Source organism: Anser brachyrhynchus, assembly GCF_964034855.1.
Source record: "Anser brachyrhynchus genome assembly, chromosome: 1".
NCBI classification, from domain to species: domain Eukaryota; kingdom Metazoa; phylum Chordata; class Aves; order Anseriformes; family Anatidae; genus Anser; species Anser brachyrhynchus.
This window is the reverse complement of record NC_137694.1, coordinates 49,823,681-49,843,326: the sequence shown is the minus strand read 5'-3', so window position 1 is coordinate 49,843,326 and position 19,646 is coordinate 49,823,681. Positions and strand designations below refer to the sequence as shown.

Here is a 19,646-nt window from a genome sequence, read left to right as displayed (position 1 = left end):
CAGTAGAGACTACAGAGACTTTAATGAACAAGCCCCATTCCTCCCCCACGCCATCTGCAGCAACAAGCTAGAAATCTACTGAACTGCCAGAAAATTATGCCCCCTGTGTAAAAGCAGGTATTGCATCTGCCTACCACAGCTCAGTGGGATGCTGGCCATAAGGAAGAAGAAAGAGAGGGAAGGAAAGGAAACTGCAGGACTTGGCACATAGAAAGGAATATGGAGCACAGAGAAGGAGGAAAAGGAGCAGAAACAGGGGATATAACTTAAGACTACATCTCAAAGTATATACATGAAGAACAGAATTAAAGTTGATGAGACAACCTTTAATTAATACTGTAATTTCTTAATTCTGGTGTCTCTTTCTATACAACTGTGATTGTCTTTTAGGCTCAGTTTTACTGCTCACTCTTTGGCACTTATTACTATTTGTAATTCCCTGGATTATCTGTTGGGAGCTGACCGTTATAACAGGACCTGCAGGAGATCTCTGCACTGCTGGAGGCAGGCAGGATACCCTTGAGTGTTTCATGTGGTATTAAACATCTTCCTAAGGGCACATGAATCCTTAGATGCCTTAGTGCATTTCTTGGTGACATGACACAGGTTCTTAGGGTGCTAAATGTTATTTTTGTGTAACTCAAAGTCTACAGGTAAGGTTCCCTCTTGCAATGAACTCCCCATTTGGCACTGATGCTCCAGCTGGCCAGTCTAAGTCATCCTGGCATGGCTGACAGAGAACTGGAAACCTCAGCTATCATTAATTCTTGTTTCCGTAATGGATTCAAGGGAAATGTTGTCATGTTGACACAACTGAATGCTACTTTCATTGGCTTGAAGGTCACACCCAGAGAGTGGTGGTCAATGGCTCTATGTCCAGGTGGAGGTCAGTGAAAAGTGGTGACCGTCAGGGGTCTGTCTTGGGACTGGTACAGTTTAATATCTTAATGACATAGACAGTGGGATCAAGTGTACCCTCAGCAAGTTTTCAGATGACACTAAGCTGAATTGATACAACAGAAGGAGGGGATGCCATCCAAAGGGACCTGGACAAACTTGAGAATTGGGCCCAAGTGAAGCTAATGAGGTTCAACAAGTCTAAGTGCAAGGTGCTGCACCTGGGTGGGGGCAATCCCAGAGAGGAGACAGATTGGGAGAAAAACTCATTGAGAGCAGCCCTGCAGAGAAGCACTTGGGGGTTCTGGTGGGTGAAAATCTTGATGTGATCCAGCACTGTGCACTTGAAGCCCATAAGGCCAACTGCATCCTGGGTTGCATCAATAGAGGAGTGGACAGCATGTCAAGGGAGGTGATTGTCCCCCTCTGCTCTGCCCTTGTGAGGTCCCACTTGAAGTACTGTGTCCAGGTCTGGGGCCCCAGCACAAGGAGGATGTTGATCTATTAGAACAGGTCCAGGGGAGTGCCATGAAGATGATCAGAGGGCGGAAGCACCTCTCCTATGAAGAGAGGCTGAGAGAGCTGGGGATGTTCAGCCTAAAGAAGAGGAGGCTCCAGGGTGCCATATTTCAACTTTTCAGTACTTAAAGAGGGCTTATAAAGAAGATGAAGAGCAACTGTTTGCTCAGTCAGATAATGTCAGGACAAGGGGGAATGGTTTTAAACTAAAAGAGAAGAGATTTAGATTAGAGGTTAAGAGGAAATTCTTCACTCAGAGGGTAGTGAGGCACTGGAACAGGTTGCCCAGAGAGGCAGTGGATGCCCCATCCCTGGAGGTGTTCAAGGCCAGGCTGGATGAGGCCCTGGGTAGCCTGATCTAACGGGTGTCATCCCTGCCCATGGCAGGGGGCTTGGAACTAGATGATCTTGAAAGTCCTTTCTAACCCAAGCCATTCTATCATTCTACGTGATATCAGAATTGTATTTGGGTTTATAGTAGGAATATCATTTTGGTCCCGAGATGTTTAATTCCCCCTTTTGTAGACTTGTTCAGAAATAACCATTGGATATCTTACCAAGAAATGGAACAGACCAAGCTTGTGCAATAGTTTAAGATAATTTATAAACTGGTACAAAGGGCAGAATTTATGACACCAATTCTTCTATGCAGATTCTTGCATGTATACCCCTTAGAAATATCAGCTGAATTTACCAGTCCTAAAGTTGTATCAAACGTAGATGTTGACCATACTCTAGCTGTTGATTCATACAGTGTTTTCTTTCCTTTCCAGTTCTTTCAGATTCGTGCATCACCTTGAATACATTCGCTCCTCCTACAGCTGTATTATTGCAAACAGACATCACTGAAACAATTTTGAACCAAGTATGAAGCTGTTCTGTTAGAAGTGTTACACACTATCATCAGGAACAAAAACCACAAAGCTTTATCTGGAAACCTAAATGGCCAGATAGAAGGATTTTATTGGGAGAGAATACAGGACTCATGGAAGATTTAGGTCAATTATTCCTCTGTTCTGGTAGTGTTAATCTTTGGGCTGAAATTTCAGATAACAGCAGGTAGTGCTGTTAACACCAGTCCTTGGTGCTGTTAAACTTCCTTTATGTTAGAGTACTAGCAATAAAAAAACAATTTCATTTACATTTTCGTGTATTTCTAACTTACTGTACCTGAAGAATGACTTCCCAAAGGCTTGTAGAGAGCAGTTATCTCTGCAGTGTATTATTCTAGCTACTGTGAAGAGGGAAAGGAACCCCTTAACTGGTTTGCTGTGGCTTTGATAACTGTGGAGTTTGTCTTACTTTGAACCGTATGGCAGGAGATGCTGTGGCCATGCTATCTCTGTGCTGTGTGGGAAAGGCAGAATTTTGGAAATGTTGAAGGTTGGTTGCTTAGTGGTTTTGAGAGCAAAAAAGTATATGAAATGGATAGATATTTACGATTGCCTTAAAACAGCGTGGCCACACTTAAGTAATAGAAGATGGATAAATATATCAGTGACGCGGCAAAATTCTTCTGTCTTCTCCCTTCATACTGCAATAAATGAAGTCCTTACAGATTAAAAATTTGGAAAACTCATGATTCAAGCTTGTTTTTTCCACCACTGTCATCCAAGACTTTGATGAACGTGGTGCAGCTGCTAGGCAAGCAGGCTAAAGCTACAGGACTAGCAAGTACAAGTGTGAGTGCATTAAAGCTAGCTGAGAGCGCTGCAGTATTTCATGTCCTTATAAATCAGAATGTCTGTTCAGCTTTTGTCTTCTGCTGAAGGGAAGGATAAGATGCATAGCAATGAGCAGATTACGTAATGAAACCAAAATATTTTTTATTAAGTTCTTTCAGTATCTAATATATTTTATTTCAATTTACAAGTGTGAATAATCTGTTTGGTGATGTCATTTGTATAAAAATCCAGCACATACCACAGAAAATGCTAGATAAGAATAAGGACTGGTGCTGGTACCCAGGAGTGCTGTAACCATACATTGAAAGAGCAAGGTGCAGAAGGGATACCTTCTGCATGTTGGAGAAGGATCCCAAGGAAAGGTATAGTAGAAAAAAAAAAATCATTCATACATTCATACACATTTGGAGATTGAAATGTGTGCTAACCCAATATAGGAATAAGGATCCTCCATTCCCAGACTGTCTGGTAAAATGAGATGCCCCTTAAGGGGTCCTTTAAGTACAGGGCTGGTGTGACAAGTCACTGTGCAAAGTCAGGCCTGGTGATGACATAACCTGCCAGCTGGAGGGGACTTCCCCGAAGGAGCCCATGTCATTGCTCACTTCTCAAAACACTCCAGAGGCTTTCAAGGACTTCTGGAAACTGGATATAGGCAAGAGCAGCTGTTGTAACAGGTGTGCTGTTCAGTGATCCCTCAGGGTTAGATCCACAAGAGAGTGAAACCTCCACTAACTCCAGCTTTTAGGGGCCAGCTTGTGAATCTGTGATCCTCATACCCTTTTAGTTTCAGTTGTCACCTATCTTTGGAGGTGTTTAAAGACCCTACAAGCCTCAGACACGGGGAGCAAGAGGAAGCTGAGTGCCCCATCATCACAAGAACCGGACCACAATTTTCTTCTCCCTGGTGAACCAGCGGAAGGCTCTTCCTTTGGTCTTTGCCCAAGCAGAAATTTTATTGTGCTGTACAAACTGGAACAACTTCAAGACAGAAGGCACCCATGCAGCTTTTTTCCCCTTTGGGTGCCCTGGAGCAAGGTCTCCAGCTTCCTCCACCATGGTGGCGGTGGTGGCAGCAGCTTTGTCAGTGCTCAGGTGAGAGGAGGAGTTCAGGCACATACTGGTGCGCTCTGCATGAGTGCTGTAATCACAGCATGTTGCTGTAGATGCAGAGCTACTGACAGGGGCAGGCACAGGACACACCTCCAGTCCAGTGGATCACACAATAGAAGTATGATGCATTAACTGTGCAATATGTCTTTGGTGATTCATACTATAAATTAAAGGTTATCTTAATTCTTTTGAGGACAAAATGTACTTTAAAGAGTTATTCTCCCAGTATGAATCACCAGTCCTCCCTCTAGATTAGAAATAGAGACTAAACTTCAATGGTCAGGAAAAATAGTATATCTTGAATTCTGGGGAAAATATTCTGTTTAAGTTTACCTTTTCAAAGGAACTAAGTATCTAAAAATTAAATTTACGTATTTAGGTACCTCTTAGGCTGCCTCATTTTATTCAAACATTTTGACAGAATTGCATATTCTGGCAGAAAAAAAAATATGCTTTTTTTTTTTTTTTTTTTTTTCCCCTGGGGAAATATTTAAACTAGTCTTTCATTTTTTTTGATTCTTGAATTCTGGAGACTTAGACCCTTAAACACAGTGACAGAAAGCTTTGAATACAGGTGTCGTCTTCAGCCCATCCACAACTCTAGCTATGTGTTGACCTTGAATGTTCAGATTAGGTTTGAGGTTTGAAACACAGGGACAGAGCAAGACCTCTTGATGTGAACTTAAAAGCAAAGGATGAGAGAAATAGTAGGAGGAAGAAACACCCACACTCCAAAGAGAACATAAATAGTGTGGTTATGCACTGGAGGTGTTTTAAACAACAAGGCCTACTGAGCCCTGCCAAATTGACTGCAGCACATCCCTGCACAGTTCAGCCCCTGGAGAAGGGAAGGATTTGACTCACACAGCTGCAATGTCTTACACAACTGCATACTTATCAACCATTCAAGCCTTGATGAGCCCTGGAGTCTATTCCTGGCTCAAGGCTAGAGGGTGGGGATGAGGATGGGAAGAGTTCAAAAAGATAAGGATATCTACAATATTTTAGTCACCCCATAAGACATTGTCAAGCATTAGATAAGAATACAGAGAGTTAAATGTGATCTGGAGATGCTCTGCAGTAAGAGGGAAGGCATAGAAAACATCTTCTATAAGTTACTTTAAAAACATTCTGATTTTACCCTTGATCTGTTGAGGTTCTTGTCTGTAGACAGTTACAAGAAAAAGGAATTCTAAAAAAAAAAATAAAATAATAAAAATCAGGAGAAATGGCAAGAATATAGTTTTGGTCTGGGCAATGATTTCTAAAAATGTATATGGATAAAACTCTTCCACTGTATCAGCACAAGAGAAGGAAGAGTGTGTATTAAGAACAGTAACCAGAGACTTCTAGCTATCTATAGAGAGAAAAGGAATGACTTGAATTTTTGGCCAAAAATTGGCCAAGTCTTCCAATTTTAAACTCTTTTTCTTCCTGTAATATCCAAAACATTTAAACTTTTATCAGACCACTAGAATAATTTGACAGTGTTCAGGATTTATAAACTGTGGTTTACAATAAACCACAACAAGATTTTTACTCAAGGAAAGTTTAAAGAGCTGATGAAAACTAAATTATTGCCACCAAACCATAACTTAAAAGTAAGAAGAAATACACTAAACTGTTAAATGCAACAGAAATATCCAGTTTGCTCTTCATTGAGTATATTGTTCCTTGTATTTGGGTTACACATACAAAACAGTGGTTATTAGAAGCAGCTGCTATCCTATCTGTCCTATATATCCTAACTCTCCTATTTTTAGTACTTACTGCTCTCAAAAGTCTTAAGTAATTTACATTTTTATCATAAAAGAACACTGTACTTTTCTTTCTAAAACTGGATCTACTCTTTATCAGTCTTACTCTTCAGCTTTCTAAGCATATTTCTTAAATCTGTTTGGTATTTTTATTGCTTTCTACTGAACTTCTGCCCATACAAGTATCCTAAAACTGTTTTTCAAATTCAAAAACAGTCCACTAGATGAGTTTTAGACAGAATTGTTATTTCAGAACATATGCATCCTTTCCAGAGGACTGTGTAAAGTCAAGCTCACTTAAAGATAAGAGAAGGCAGATAGATCTTACTATAAAAAATGCTTACCTGTGCAAGTACTATCTTCAATTTTATGACTTTAGATCTGAAGATGTCTCATATTTCAAATAAAGTGCAAATAATTAGAGAGGAAAAAATTAAAAATTTCAGAACACGTTAGAGTAATAAAATAAAAATAGCCTTACTGGACAAGTTAAATTATTGTATGACTAGGAAAAACTTTTATATTTAAGTATTTATTCTTGAATTGTTTGTATTCATAAGTCACTCATATATTTTGCAGCCTTACTGACATATGCTCGTTAGGCTTGAGAACAGTTTGCAGACCATAAAACTTTAAATGCCAAATTGCATAGCTCTCCAAAGTCTATTAAGCTTCTATTGCACAGCATTGTGACTGTGAAGACATGTTGATGCTCATCAACACACATCAAAATGCATGGGTATATTGAGGACAGGAGTTGTAGATGAAGAATTGATCAAACCTCAGAGAAGAATTTGTATTCCCTGGTCTCTTCTATGTGCTTTATCATGATTTCTGTTCTGGAAAAAGAGATGCTCATGGAACTGTCTAACAGATGTTACATTATTTTTAAACTACTGACAAAATAGTAAGAATATCATGTGATCACTGTATGATTTCTTTCTTTGCTTAGTTTCTTCTTCTTTCAGGTTTAAAGTTATTTCAGACAAAGCAAAACAAAAGAGTTGGTGTGCTGTGTGTGGTCTTTAGCTCAAATAGATACTTTGGTATTGTAAAAAAAGATGAAAGGATAAATTCCTACCTTTTTTTCTTTGCATAGCTATTATTGGTCCATAGGATGACCTATCTATTTAAAACCACTTTGATGAGTATTCTATTATTTAAACTAGTGAAAGAGAATAACTTTTATTTTATTTTATTTTATTTTATTTTATTTATTTATTTATTTATTTTTAAAGAAAGTTCTTTATTGTGAATATTTCATCTAAATTTCTGTCAAACATATATGCATGGCCTCTCTATCTTCAGTTTTGTTGTGCTGTGGGCCTGCACACCTGTTGAGAAACACATGTATGTTTTCATGCTTTCAGGGAGGGCTGTAATTTGTATACATCTCCCTGACAACCTAATCATTCTTAGATCATCAGGCTTAGAATTTTTTTTTTTTAAAGTAAGTATCCAGTAGAACATCAGGAGACATTTCTCGGCAATATTGTAGCAGCTCCATCATTGGAGATCTCTTAGAACTTGCTAGACAAACATCTATTCAGAGCACCATTAACGCTGCTTTTGGACATTGTGCTGAATTAGATAGCCCCTAGCATCCCTTCCAATCCCATGATTAGATCATGTTTCCTGAAAAAGAGCATATAACTTGATTTTGGCACATGGAGATTCTGAATCAGGCTGTAGATTGACCTTATTGACCAGATGGTGACTACTCAGCAGAATGGCAGGGGGTGTTAAAAAAAGATAAAGTCAAGATATTTATAGGTGGATGTTGAATAAACCCTTATGGGGAATATGATGAATAGATGGAGAACATAAGACATTCTATCATCTGAGAGTTTAAGAAAGAACTCTTTATCCCAGCATGTAGCTTGAGATATCTCACAGAGATTAAAAACTAGTGAAAGAACACATTTTAACCATTTGTTTGGGGTGGGATGAAAGACATTTTAAGCATTCAGAAACATATTTTTTTGCCATTCTTGCCAATAGTTTGAGGAGGCAAAAAGCCACGTAGTATTTACCATAGTGCTAAGCTTTTAGAAGAGAAAGAAAAATAATAATCAGAAGCAGCTGGAGAATTTGTTAGAGCACTTGTTTTTCACCCCCTTTTCTGACAGCCTGTTAACACTGAGAATTCTGTATGGTTTTACAAGTTCAACATCCTGTGTACCCATTAGAAATTACTGTCTGTACTGCAGCAGTACTGGGAGACTCCAAAGGAGTTTTGGCCTTTTGAAATGCATACCTGCAACACTCAGAAGCAATACATTTCTCACAGAGTGGGAAATCTAATCAGGAAAAAAAAAAAAAGGAAATCTTTCTGATTTTTATTTTTTATTTTTTTGAAATATTTACAAACTGATGCAGAGATGGATCAGTACAAAATTACACAGGAAATCTATAGTGTGTGTCAGATAAGAGCCCATCTCTGCTAAAGACACTTACATAGAAGTATAATCTCCATTCATTGGGATTTATGATCATGCTAATTATAAGCGCTTAGGAAGTAAATTAAAGTATAACTTTAAGAAAAGTATAAGTAATTTTACAATCAGATCTTAAAGCTGTCAGAGACCACCTGAAGGAATCCAATGGCAGGTCCATGACCTCTATTTATAAAGCACTTAAGAGTCTCTGAAAGTGGATGTACATTTGTATGTTTGTCTATGTACCTTTTTGTATGTATCTGGAACTGTGCTACTGTTTATGCAATGAAAGGTTATTTAGTACCTTTGTCAGAATTGTAGAAACAATATAGTTGCTGATGAGAAAAAAGTGAGTAGTTGAAGTAGAAGACTACTAGACAGAAGAAAAATCTGGTGATGGCTTAGTAGATAAAAGGGAGATTTCTGTACCAAATGCCTTAAGTATGGTCTCTAGGTAGTCCAGGCAGAATATTGAAAGAACTGCATCTCCAGCCTGGGAGGTTTGTCCAGAAGAAAACACCAATCTGCTATCACATCCTTGAAGGTAATTTTTGAAGTGAAAAACTAAGCTTAAATTGTGGGCACCCAGCCATTGCATTTAAAATCATGATTTGTCATTCTGCAATGTCATAAATTACCATGATATCAACAGATCCCAGAAGATTTATCTTGGATGACACAATTGGGAACAATATTAAATGATAAAAATAAAAGATCACATGGAGAAAGTGACAAGACCTAAGGTACTTCCTGTAGTAACAAAATGTTTCATAAATATTATTAGTCAAGGATTTTTGTATGTAGTCAAATCAACATAATCTTCTTGGTGAAGACAGGAAGAAATCCATGTGAGATATCTGGAATAGGAAATAGATGAAGTATGTCTCTTCTATTCAGCAATAAAAAAACAAACAAACAAACAAAAGACAACAAGACAACTAAACAGTAAAATCTAAAATATACGCTAAGTTTATGGACAAAATGAAAAAGAAATAAAAAGAAGACATCTATTTTCTACATCTTACAGAGTTTTTAGTTGTGCTGAAAATATGTTTCCTCAATAAAAATGTAATAGAAGTATGTTTTTCTTTTCAATTGCTACTTGCTTAAAATGTTTTTGTCGTTAAATGTGTATATATAAATGTGTATATTTAACCAAATATGAAGGCTTATGAAGGCTTATATTTTTGATCGTATGATATTAATTTATTAGTATTTGGCACTGGTTCTTTACTGTTATCTAATAAGGAAATTAATAATGATTATAATGATTATAAATATCTACTTGAATGAAGAAAGTTGCTGGAATTAGTTAAATTATGTACCTTTATTTATTTATTTATTTTTCTATCATAATTAACATTTGCTATTTTCAGCATTGCCTTATATCACTTCTGTAGACATGTTATCTTCATCTCTGGTACACTACATATGAGTTCACTACGGCAGTGCTCCTGGCAGTAACCAGGCACAGAAAGTTGTAGAAACCAAATCTATGTGTTTGTTCAACTGTTCAAGTATAGGGTTCCCAAAGCGGACCTAATCTGGACAGAAGCATGGCACTATTTATATCTTGATGCCTACTGGGTTCTCACTTGAGAATTCCTGCCTGGTTGCCAATCCATGGGTTATAGTTTCCAGTCCACTGTGACTGAGACTTCCCCAGTTGCTCTGTCAGTTATGGTGGGAGTCAGACTATGCAAACATGGTTGAAAAACAGCACAGTGAACACGAAGGTGGGCACATTGGCTGTGGAAGAGCTGGGTTTCATCACACTGGAGGGAATCATCAAAGGGAGATCAGGTTTAACAACTACTTCAGTTGACAGAACACATTTGCAAAGAACAATAGAACTCCAGGTTATGGTTAGAGCACAGTGCCTTCACACTTCTCAGCCAGTGGAAAAATTTCCCTGAACAAACCTACTTTCATCTCTTCACTCAGTACCCCATCCAATACAGTCTGCCACCAAAGTCTTCTCTTGGACAAAGTCTACACTGGTGTTTGACCAAGGCAAACACAAAAGAAGACTGAGAAGTACTACTCATTTTTGTCTCTTATCCTTCATCCTGAGGCCCTCAAGAGCCCTGAATCAACTGCCAAACATAAAAGAGGTCACGTTATTTCACACTGGGATATTTTTCAAATAATGCGACTCATGCTGTGGCTTAAGGGGTAAGAATGTGATGGAATAAAAAGAAAACAACAACAACAAAAAAAAGAATTACATTGAATCAGTGGTCTTACTTCCTAAGTGAAAATCTCCAAATATGATGGTTTTAGACAAAGAGATATTTGCTGTCCTGCATTTTGTGCAGGAAAGAACACCTCCCACGTTGTTTTTGAAGTAGGTGGTTCCCATTAAATTGTTCGAGAAATGCTCCAACCAAGCCTCACAGTATAGATTTTGTATTATGTAGAGGAATATTAAATAGAGGACGGGCCTTAAGTCAAAGAAGGACCAGTTTCTGAACCTACAGGGCTTAGACATGAGTTTCAGAGATGTGTCAAGACTGACGGTGTCCTAGACTTGCACAGATTTTGTTCTCTTCCTCCCTTATTTCTCAAGGTTGAGTTATGCTCAGCAACATCTCTTGACTTCTGAAATATTTCCAAGTGCTAGAAAACACTGTCTGGGCTTTATTGCTCTGTTTTCATGTATAGATACCTTCTATTGAAACTTTGGTCTCACTTCTGCCCATTTGTTATTTATTATTTTCCCTCTAAATTCATCAGAGATCCAAATTCCTGACTACCTGCCTAGAAGGAAGGTGAACCTTTAGCTTTGGTTGCACTTGAGTTCACCATGGCCTGATTTTTCCCAAAAGGCCCTGGGTTAAGCCATAGTTGAGTAGCGATTGTCAGGATTGCAATTATGGCTGCAAGTGCCTAAATCCTCCTTAAAGTCCCTACTGAGCTGCTGTAATGTTGAATTCAATTCAGTAGACTAAAACTAGGAAGTTGTGAGACAGATGGAAATGTGTGAGGTAAGGAATTTAATAAGTGCCTTATTGGCTATTTCATTTTCATAAGGGTGTATGCATTCATTCATGCTGGAAGTGTTTGTACTGGCAATGTACGAAGCCTTTAATTAAAGTTGATTAAAATGGTAATTTTGGGCTCTGAGAGTTTAGAATAACATTTTTTTCTCTCGTCACTCCACATCTGAAAACCTTTTAAACTACTTCAGTGGACTGCAACCTAAGTAATCCTGCTCCTATATTTAGGGACATAAGCCCTGGCTTCAGCAGGGCCGTGGCAGTTAGAATAAGAAGATTTTGCAAGTGTGGAGGATTAGTCTTTGTGGCAGTTGTATGACAAAGCAATATACTCACCACTGATAACACAGGAGGAAGAAAGAAAGAAAGAATTTATCATATTCATTTTTTTTTTCATCAGCAACCTGCCGAAATCTATCCAGAATGATTTTTTTTTTTTTTTTTTTTGGGTGGGGGATTAACTCAGAGCTTTCAGCACCATGAACGTTTCACCTTGCTGCTAAGCATAAGAGGTGAGTCCTGGATGTCATCACTGTCCTGGAAATGAGAACGCTAAGCATCACAGTTTGGGTCCCGTCTAATCCTCCAGTGTGGAGTTAACCTTCTGAGACCTGAACGATCCTCTCTTCCTGGGTACTGATCTTTGTAATCATGAGGAAAGCAGCTAATTAAGTACACAGATGAAAGGACAATTTTTATTATTCAGCTCTTAAATATCTGTGCTAACTTTATTCTTTCTCTAAAATTCACGCTCCAGTTAAGCATGTGAACTAGCATCCTTAAATTTTATGACATCAGTCCTGCACTGATGAACCTGCCACCTTCAAAAGGAGAGAAATTATTGAAACAACAAACCCACGGGTGATAGAGAAGAAGGCTAAGAGGTAAAACTTGTCATTAAAGAAAAACAAGCAAACAAACAAAAACCCATAACCAACCAAACTCAAAGCTCTGCTAGAGACCAGCTGGGTAAAACACAAGATTCTAGAGCTAGCATAGGTAAAATAAGGTCAGAGTCATGTACCTCTGTATTTTCACTGACTTGGGATAAATTTCCCTTTTCAGTTAAAGAAAGTTTTGATGTAAAGAGGTGAGAAAAGAAGCATAAGATATTTATGGTTACCTTCATTTAAATGTTTATGTTGTCCTGTTCCCATCTCCTTGAAGTTCACTTTGTGTAGATTTTTCAGAGACCTGTTTTATTGACACAAATATTGACAGACAGTTCAGACTCTTCAAACTCACAGGCATAAGTGTTTACAGCTCCTAGGGGATCCATCTCTTCCTCTTTATGCCACCTTATGGCATGAAGTAGCCACCAATTTAAACTATAGGTACCCTGAGAGAATACTGCATTGCCCACATAATGCAAGCTGCTGCATTGAATTTATGTAATTTGTCCCTCTTATAATGCCTTTGGTCTTCTTTCAGGAAGCTGCTATGTTTGAAGGGAAAAATAGGACAATCTCAAAACCTTGAAGGCTTCTTTAAATTAAGGTAACTGCTAGTGGGCAGATGCAACAGCTGAGCAGAGATTTCTGGAAAGAGAGTCCCAGGCATCCATCCTTTCCAAGCTAATGCTAGCTGCAGGGTGGTATAAAAGCACAGCAGAAAGTCAGCATTACCAGATGCTATGCTTATTTCTATGGTGATTCTTACTTTTTTTTTTCTTATTCTTTTTTTTTCTTTTTTTTTTTTTTTTTTTTTCTGGCTGATGAGATGCTTTGTGTTTTCAGCATGATAAAAATAGCAAACACAGGTGAATCTTGTTTAGTGAATCTAACTGGGACTTAATAAGAGGTATTTCAATCTTCAAGCTATTTCACTACGTCTGGACATGAACAAAGTTTTCGTCCTCTGATACAGATCAGCGATCAGAGTTAAAAAGATGTTTTTGGCGCTGAAAGATGTGCCTAGTGGGGACTGCAAAACACCCGAGGAATGTAAGCACTGTATTTCAAATCTTTTGACAGAAATCCTGAAAGAGATTCACTAGATGACGCAGATGCCTAACAGTGAGTTAGGATATTGCCTATATTTCAAGTGTTGGCCCTAGTATTGCCTTAAAAGGATCCTCAACCTTGATGAAGTCTCTGCAGACTTCATGGGAGACTTTGGCACTTCTTTTTGCTTTGCATCAAATAATCTATAGGTGTCTAGAATTAACTTATCAAAGTTTAAGGGAAATATCTGAAATATTGAACTCCGAATCCACAGCCAAGTTTATCTTTATTTTTATTTTTCCCATGAAAATGGATTTATCCAGCTTTACCTTTAAAGACCTAAGCAAAGCTCACTGTCAAAGTTGTACCTGGTAGCAGACTCCTTGTACTGGCTTGGTTAATGTGCCCAGTCACTAATTTTTTTTTCAGCTTCAGCTTTCTTCTCCTTATACAATGCTGTAAGCATCATCCTACAAGAAGCTTGGGCAAGGCTGGACCTTAAGCTGTAGTGAAGCTAAGCTTCACAAATTGTACGTTCTGTACAAATAAATACAAGATATTGCAACCAAGAGAGAATGAGTATGTGAGAAAACAGTTTTGGGTGCTGAGGATAAGGTATTCAACTTGAAAAGCACATTTATAGTACCAGCTCATGCTTTGAAGACAGGAATTTTTAGACCATTGATTAATAAGAGTGTGAGTATTGAGAATCACTGCCCAGGATTCCCAAAAAAACATCGATCACTGAAATCTGGTTCTGGATATTCTCTTCTGTAAGCAATGTTTTTCAAGTTTTTTGCCATGAGGGAAAGGAAGGGCACCATGTCCCTAGGCTGCTCATCCTGTCATGGCTATGCTAGTTTCTTGGATGTTGATTGGACTCAAGTTGCAGAGCCAGCAGAATTTAGGGCTGAGTTTCTCAACTGTTATGGCACTGAAAAACACTCACTTCTCCTGCCTGCAACTGCAAAGAAAAGTATGCCCTCATTGCTTTGGGATTGTGTTGAGAACCTCTGCTGGAGTGGGATCTTCAGCAGTTGTAGGTTGCATGCTAGTCATTGGCATACACACAAGGGGCTTATGCAGAAGGCATCGGTACCTAAATTAAATCTTACTAAGGACGTATCCAATGAAATTTACATACTTTAAAGTTTAAGTGATAGGAAGAGGGGAACAAGGAATGCTGCCATCTAATTTGGGATTGGAGGTTTCAATTCTTCTGGTTACTAAAGTTTTAATGGAGAGTATCTTATCTTATTCTTTGAAACCTAAATACCTTGAAAAAATTAACTCTGGAGTGCTTCTGCTCTCTGAACCCTAAATGAGTAAGAAGAAGCTTTCCCTTTACTTGTACCTTGATTAGCAGTGATTTGGATATTACATTTGTGGAGTCCCAAGGCTTCATTTAGTGTTGTGGCAGTCCAGTCTGACATGTTTGTAAATCTGTACATCAACATGACATTGAAAAAGAGTGCTGGTGATTCAGATGTAGGGTAATTTTAGTTTGGTTTAGTTCTGATAAAATAAGACAAAGGAAAATTTCAGCACAGATATTTCACATAATGTCACAGACGCCATTCTGGCATAATTCCATGCCTGCCAGAATATCCTTCCATTAAACCGATTGCAAGCTTATATGCACTAGAAATTGAAAGGCAATGTGGGTTTATCACTTAATCTTCAATATTAGTTTTTCCTTTCCTTTTTTATTTTTATTTATTTATTTATTTATTTATTATTTAATTCATTGGACACTTTAGTTGAACCTCTTCAGAGAGATAATTTCTTTCCCAGTCTTCCATTTAAGATTTGTCAGGGAACAAGTATGTGTTGTAGATCAATTTGACCTGAGGTATCCTCATCAGCAATGTACACATCAACCATACTCTGAAACACATTCAGCTTTCTTTTGAATCTGTCACGAATTTGCTAATCTTCAGCTCACTCTCTGTGTCATTCAGATAAATTATAAGTTTAGAGATTCTGCAAATGCTGGGCAATCTCTCTCTTTTTTATTATTTTTTCCTTGCAGCAGAGATTTGTTTCATGCACAATCATTTTAATTTGTTTATCAGGATACGCATGAGGCATTTTGAGTAAGATAAACACTGAGCTGAACTTTCACCCAAACAGGAACCAAATTAATCTCAGTGTTAAGAAAATAGTTTTTATAAATACTAAATCTCTATTTTGCACAAATGTGGCAAGAAAACCAGAATGAGATATTTACAAAATCATTTATATGACACACTCAACTGATTTTTAGATTAGCATAAGCTTCTAATTTTTGGAGTTTCTCCATCCTTGTTTGTGTTGGTTCCTGTTTTTTAGCAAGGAGCTTAAAAATATATATATACATATATTTATAAATCTGGTTCATAGTTTTTGATACTATTTTTCACACTGTGATTTATTGTATTGCTAGCTCTTAGTTAATCCCTATTCTAGTGAGGTAAATCCCATGGGAGTTACATTTAGGTCAAACTATGCATACATGATATGAAGCTGACATTTTGTATGAAATGCTAACAGAAGCATCTGATTTTGCTTCTAGTGAAGTCAGTAGATGCAGAAGTCCTGAAATGAGGATTTATTCATGAGTGTTAGTTGCTGCGCACACATGCAGCTGCCTTACCTGCCAGATGTGTTAAGGGCAGGAAAAATTGCTAAGAGGTATGAATATGAAAAGATAGCATAAATTTTATGAAGAATTGCAATTCCTGAGCCATCAGAGGCAATGGTTCTAGCTTCTCAGATTACTTATGCTGGGATAAATTAGAAATGCTATGGTTAAAAGTATATGTGTTTGTTCATGGAGTTATCTTCCTATTGGTAAATACAATTTTAATGAAAGCAAAAATGGTTGGATGAATTTGCTGATTTCACTAAAACCTGGGGGGAAGGGAGGAAAAACATTTGTAGGAAAAACATTTTATACCTTCAAAATATTCTCTTTCCAGATCTGTGATATTTCATTTTTTTTTCAGTACAAAATAGCTATTGAATGTAAAAAAAAGTATAGAATCATACAAAAGATGAAGTTGGAGGGAACTTAACCCATTTTCCTGCTCAAAACAGTGTCTACATTATACTCAGACCAGATTATGTTGTAAAAATTGCAGAAAAAAAATCTGTTGTGAGACAAAATATTATGATTAATCATAAACCAAGGAAAAAGAATAAATGATTCTTTGAAGACAATTTGAAATTGTTTGCATTCTTTCTTGTAGGTTATGATCCAATATTGAAAATATGAGTTTCCTAGGAAGCAGAAACTCTTTTATAACTCATTTATAACTTCAGTTGACAATATTAATAATGTACCAAAACCAACACAATAATACAGAAATCAGATTCACTAACTGAAAATTTCATGTGTCTAAATTAGAGCTGGTCAAAGTGTTACACAGCTCTAAATATTGTGGTTGATTTACTCAGAGTGGGTATTGACTTTCCCAGTACATAATTTTATACCCTAAAGGAAAAACAATCCAGCCTGAATGCTAAAGTCTAGCAGAAATAGCTGCCATTTCAACATCAAATAGAAATGCTTATTCCAAACAGTGAGGTTACCTGACCCCTTGCCTTTGGATTCCTCTGTGATTCTTTAGCAATATTTTAAGACAGAGCTGAATTTCCAAATTCAATGGTTCACATTCAAAATTTGCTAAACTCCTTCTGTTCAGCTGGTTCTCACAGCCTTGGCAAAATCCACCAATCTTCTATATCAGCTTTTTGCAGCAAACCAATAATTAAAAATGAACTAAGAATTGACAACTGTCCTTAAACATATATAATGAAATGAAACAAGCCATTCCAAGTCCCTTTTCCCCACATAGTTGATAGTATAAGTTAGGAAATTAGAATCATGGAATTGTTGAAAGCAACCTTGAAGATCACTTAGATCCACTGCCCCCCTGCCATGGACAAGGACACATTCCACTAGATCAGGCTGCTCAAAGCCCCATCCAGCCTGGCCTTGAACACATCCAGGAAGGAGACATCCACAGCTTCTCTGGGCAACCTGTCCCAGTGCCTCACTACTCTTACAGTAAAGAATTTCTTCCTAATAACTAATGTAAATCTACCTTCGTTTGGTTAGGGTTTTCCCAATTCTGTATCAGAGGCCCCCACTTTCTTTCATGATTCCCCAGACTTGCTCACTGTATTCCTTCCACCCTTATAAAATATTTCCATTGTCATTCTTCTGGTGTTGCTTCCTCTGCTCCTGCTTTTTCATTTGTAGCTGCCATGTTGATGTTTGTTCATCTGTAAAGGGCACAGATGGAGAAAGGAATGCAGCAGAAGCAGCTGGAAGCTGTGCAGAGGTGGTCAGTGAGTAGATCTGAGCTAATACACAAAGTATTAGCTCAGATTTCATGTTGAAAACATGAGTAGGGAACCAGAAGCAGCAGAGATGGATAAATGGTACGTGTCAAAAATGTTTTGTTTATAAATAAGAGGAAATTAAGTGCCCCAAGGCTTCATTGGCACTGACTGACCGTTGTGGAGGGATTGTTCATACCCTTCCAGAAAGTGCACATAAAAGTCTTGAGGCACTTAGGAGTGCTGCAGTCTGCTTGCTAACACGGCCACAGCTTTGCTCCTCACACTGTGAGACACACAGCCCATAAAATACCTATTAGTACTTGCTCTGGTAGGAAGAAAAGCGCATGTCCACATCTAAATAGGGTCACAACATTTCCCTTGCTGAGGCACAACCTCCATGTGAGTTGTCCTGAACAGCAAAGCCTCTGCTTTCCCTGCACTTGGACCACTCAGCTTCTCCAAGAACTGCAAACCAAGGACCATTTTTCCCAGCCAGTTCACAGGTTACATCCAATGTCCCAGGTCAATTTGCCACTAGCTGCACACTCTTTGCCTTTCTACCGTCTTCTGCAGCACAACAGCCTTGCTCTCCCCTTTTAACGTGGCATACAGAGCACAGCACATGCCACAAGAGTCCTGGTCATCCCCATGGATCAAACTTACAGCCAGCCCTAAAGTAAAGCCCACACAGCAGGTAGCAGTGTCCACAGAGCACCAAAACTTCCCACAAAAGAGTTGGTCTCCTTGATTCCAGCAAAAAGCACATACAGCAAGTAGCAGTGTCCACAGAGTACCAAAACTTCCCAAAAGGAGTTGGCCTCCTTGATTCCAGCAGAAAGCACAGACATTGCTTTTGGAAAACAGCTGGTTCACATCCAGCCAGCACCTGGACAGTAACCTACAGGCTGTAAAAAGATCCTGTAGCTATATCCCTGTTTCCTCATATCATAGAGCCAGCCCTGCAAAAATGTTTCTGTAAATCCTTATATCATACAGCTACATTCAGCTAAGTTTGTGCACCTCAAACTGTTGTTTTCAGCTGGGATCCACAGATCTGAAGGGTGCTGAGACATAATGGATATAGGTAAGATGAACCAACTCCTCAAGAAAGGCTCTGCCACTCCAACAGAACACTCATAAGTTTTGCAACTCCCAGACTACAGATTTTGGTGATGATTTCCATCTTCAGGGAAGCAAAGCGACATCTGCATTAGCATGCATAGATTTCAAAAGTGCAAGTTAACAGTAGCTACACTTTTTATTACATGATTTATGGTGGTTTAACTTGAGTCACAGTATATTTAGGGAGACTGCAATTCTGCATAAATAGTCAACTAGCAGGTTTTATTGTGTCAGTATATACATACATATATTTATTAATCTTAGGTTGAAAATTATTGAAAAACTACCCCTAGAGAAACAGTGAAATACTGACATCTTCTTTTATTATTCTATTTCAAAAAAAACCTGACATGTGTACCAGTTTCATAGCAAGAAAAGAGTTTATTTTTTGCTCAATGACAATTTACTCCTACTGGTTACTAGGATGGGGATCCTAGCTACATCATATATTACATTGCTGCATGTTTCTTTAGGTATATAAACATATTAGCCTGCGGAATTTCCTAAAACATGGGAGCAACAGAAAAGAAGCAATATAATTATATTTAACTATATTAAAAAACAAGGAAAAAAGTGTGAATTTATTTTAATTGAACCAAATCACTCTACCAGCTTATGCCCTAAACAAGGCCATTTTAGCAAATTCTGTCAAATGAAGCCCAAGTGGGATGAAGTGCCAAGTATTTTACTGCCAAGCCTGTAAATGCTGGCGACATTATCCTCTTATTTTGCCAGTGTAACAGAGGATCAATTGTAAGATGCTACAGAGGCTCAGCTACATAATCATTAATTATGGTTTCTGTATTAACTACAAAGGGGAAAAAAAAAAGGCACTTGGTAAAAC

General features: G+C 38.0%; 1 protein-coding gene and 1 long non-coding RNA gene across 2 annotated transcripts in view; one reads left to right on the top strand and one right to left on the bottom strand.

Annotated features, from left to right (window-relative positions):
* The window catches only part of LOC308191281 (uncharacterized protein), a 156,592-nt gene that overhangs the window by 101,497 nt on the left and 35,449 nt on the right, over positions 1–19,646 (top strand). The gene's annotated exons all lie outside the window — the stretch shown is intronic.
* Positions 7,155–12,573, bottom strand: LOC308192142. The gene is made up of 2 exons (XR_013948589.1): positions 12,532–12,573; positions 7,155–9,266 (listed from the first exon to the last, which is right to left on the bottom strand). It is a non-coding gene; the product is annotated as an uncharacterized lncRNA (long non-coding RNA).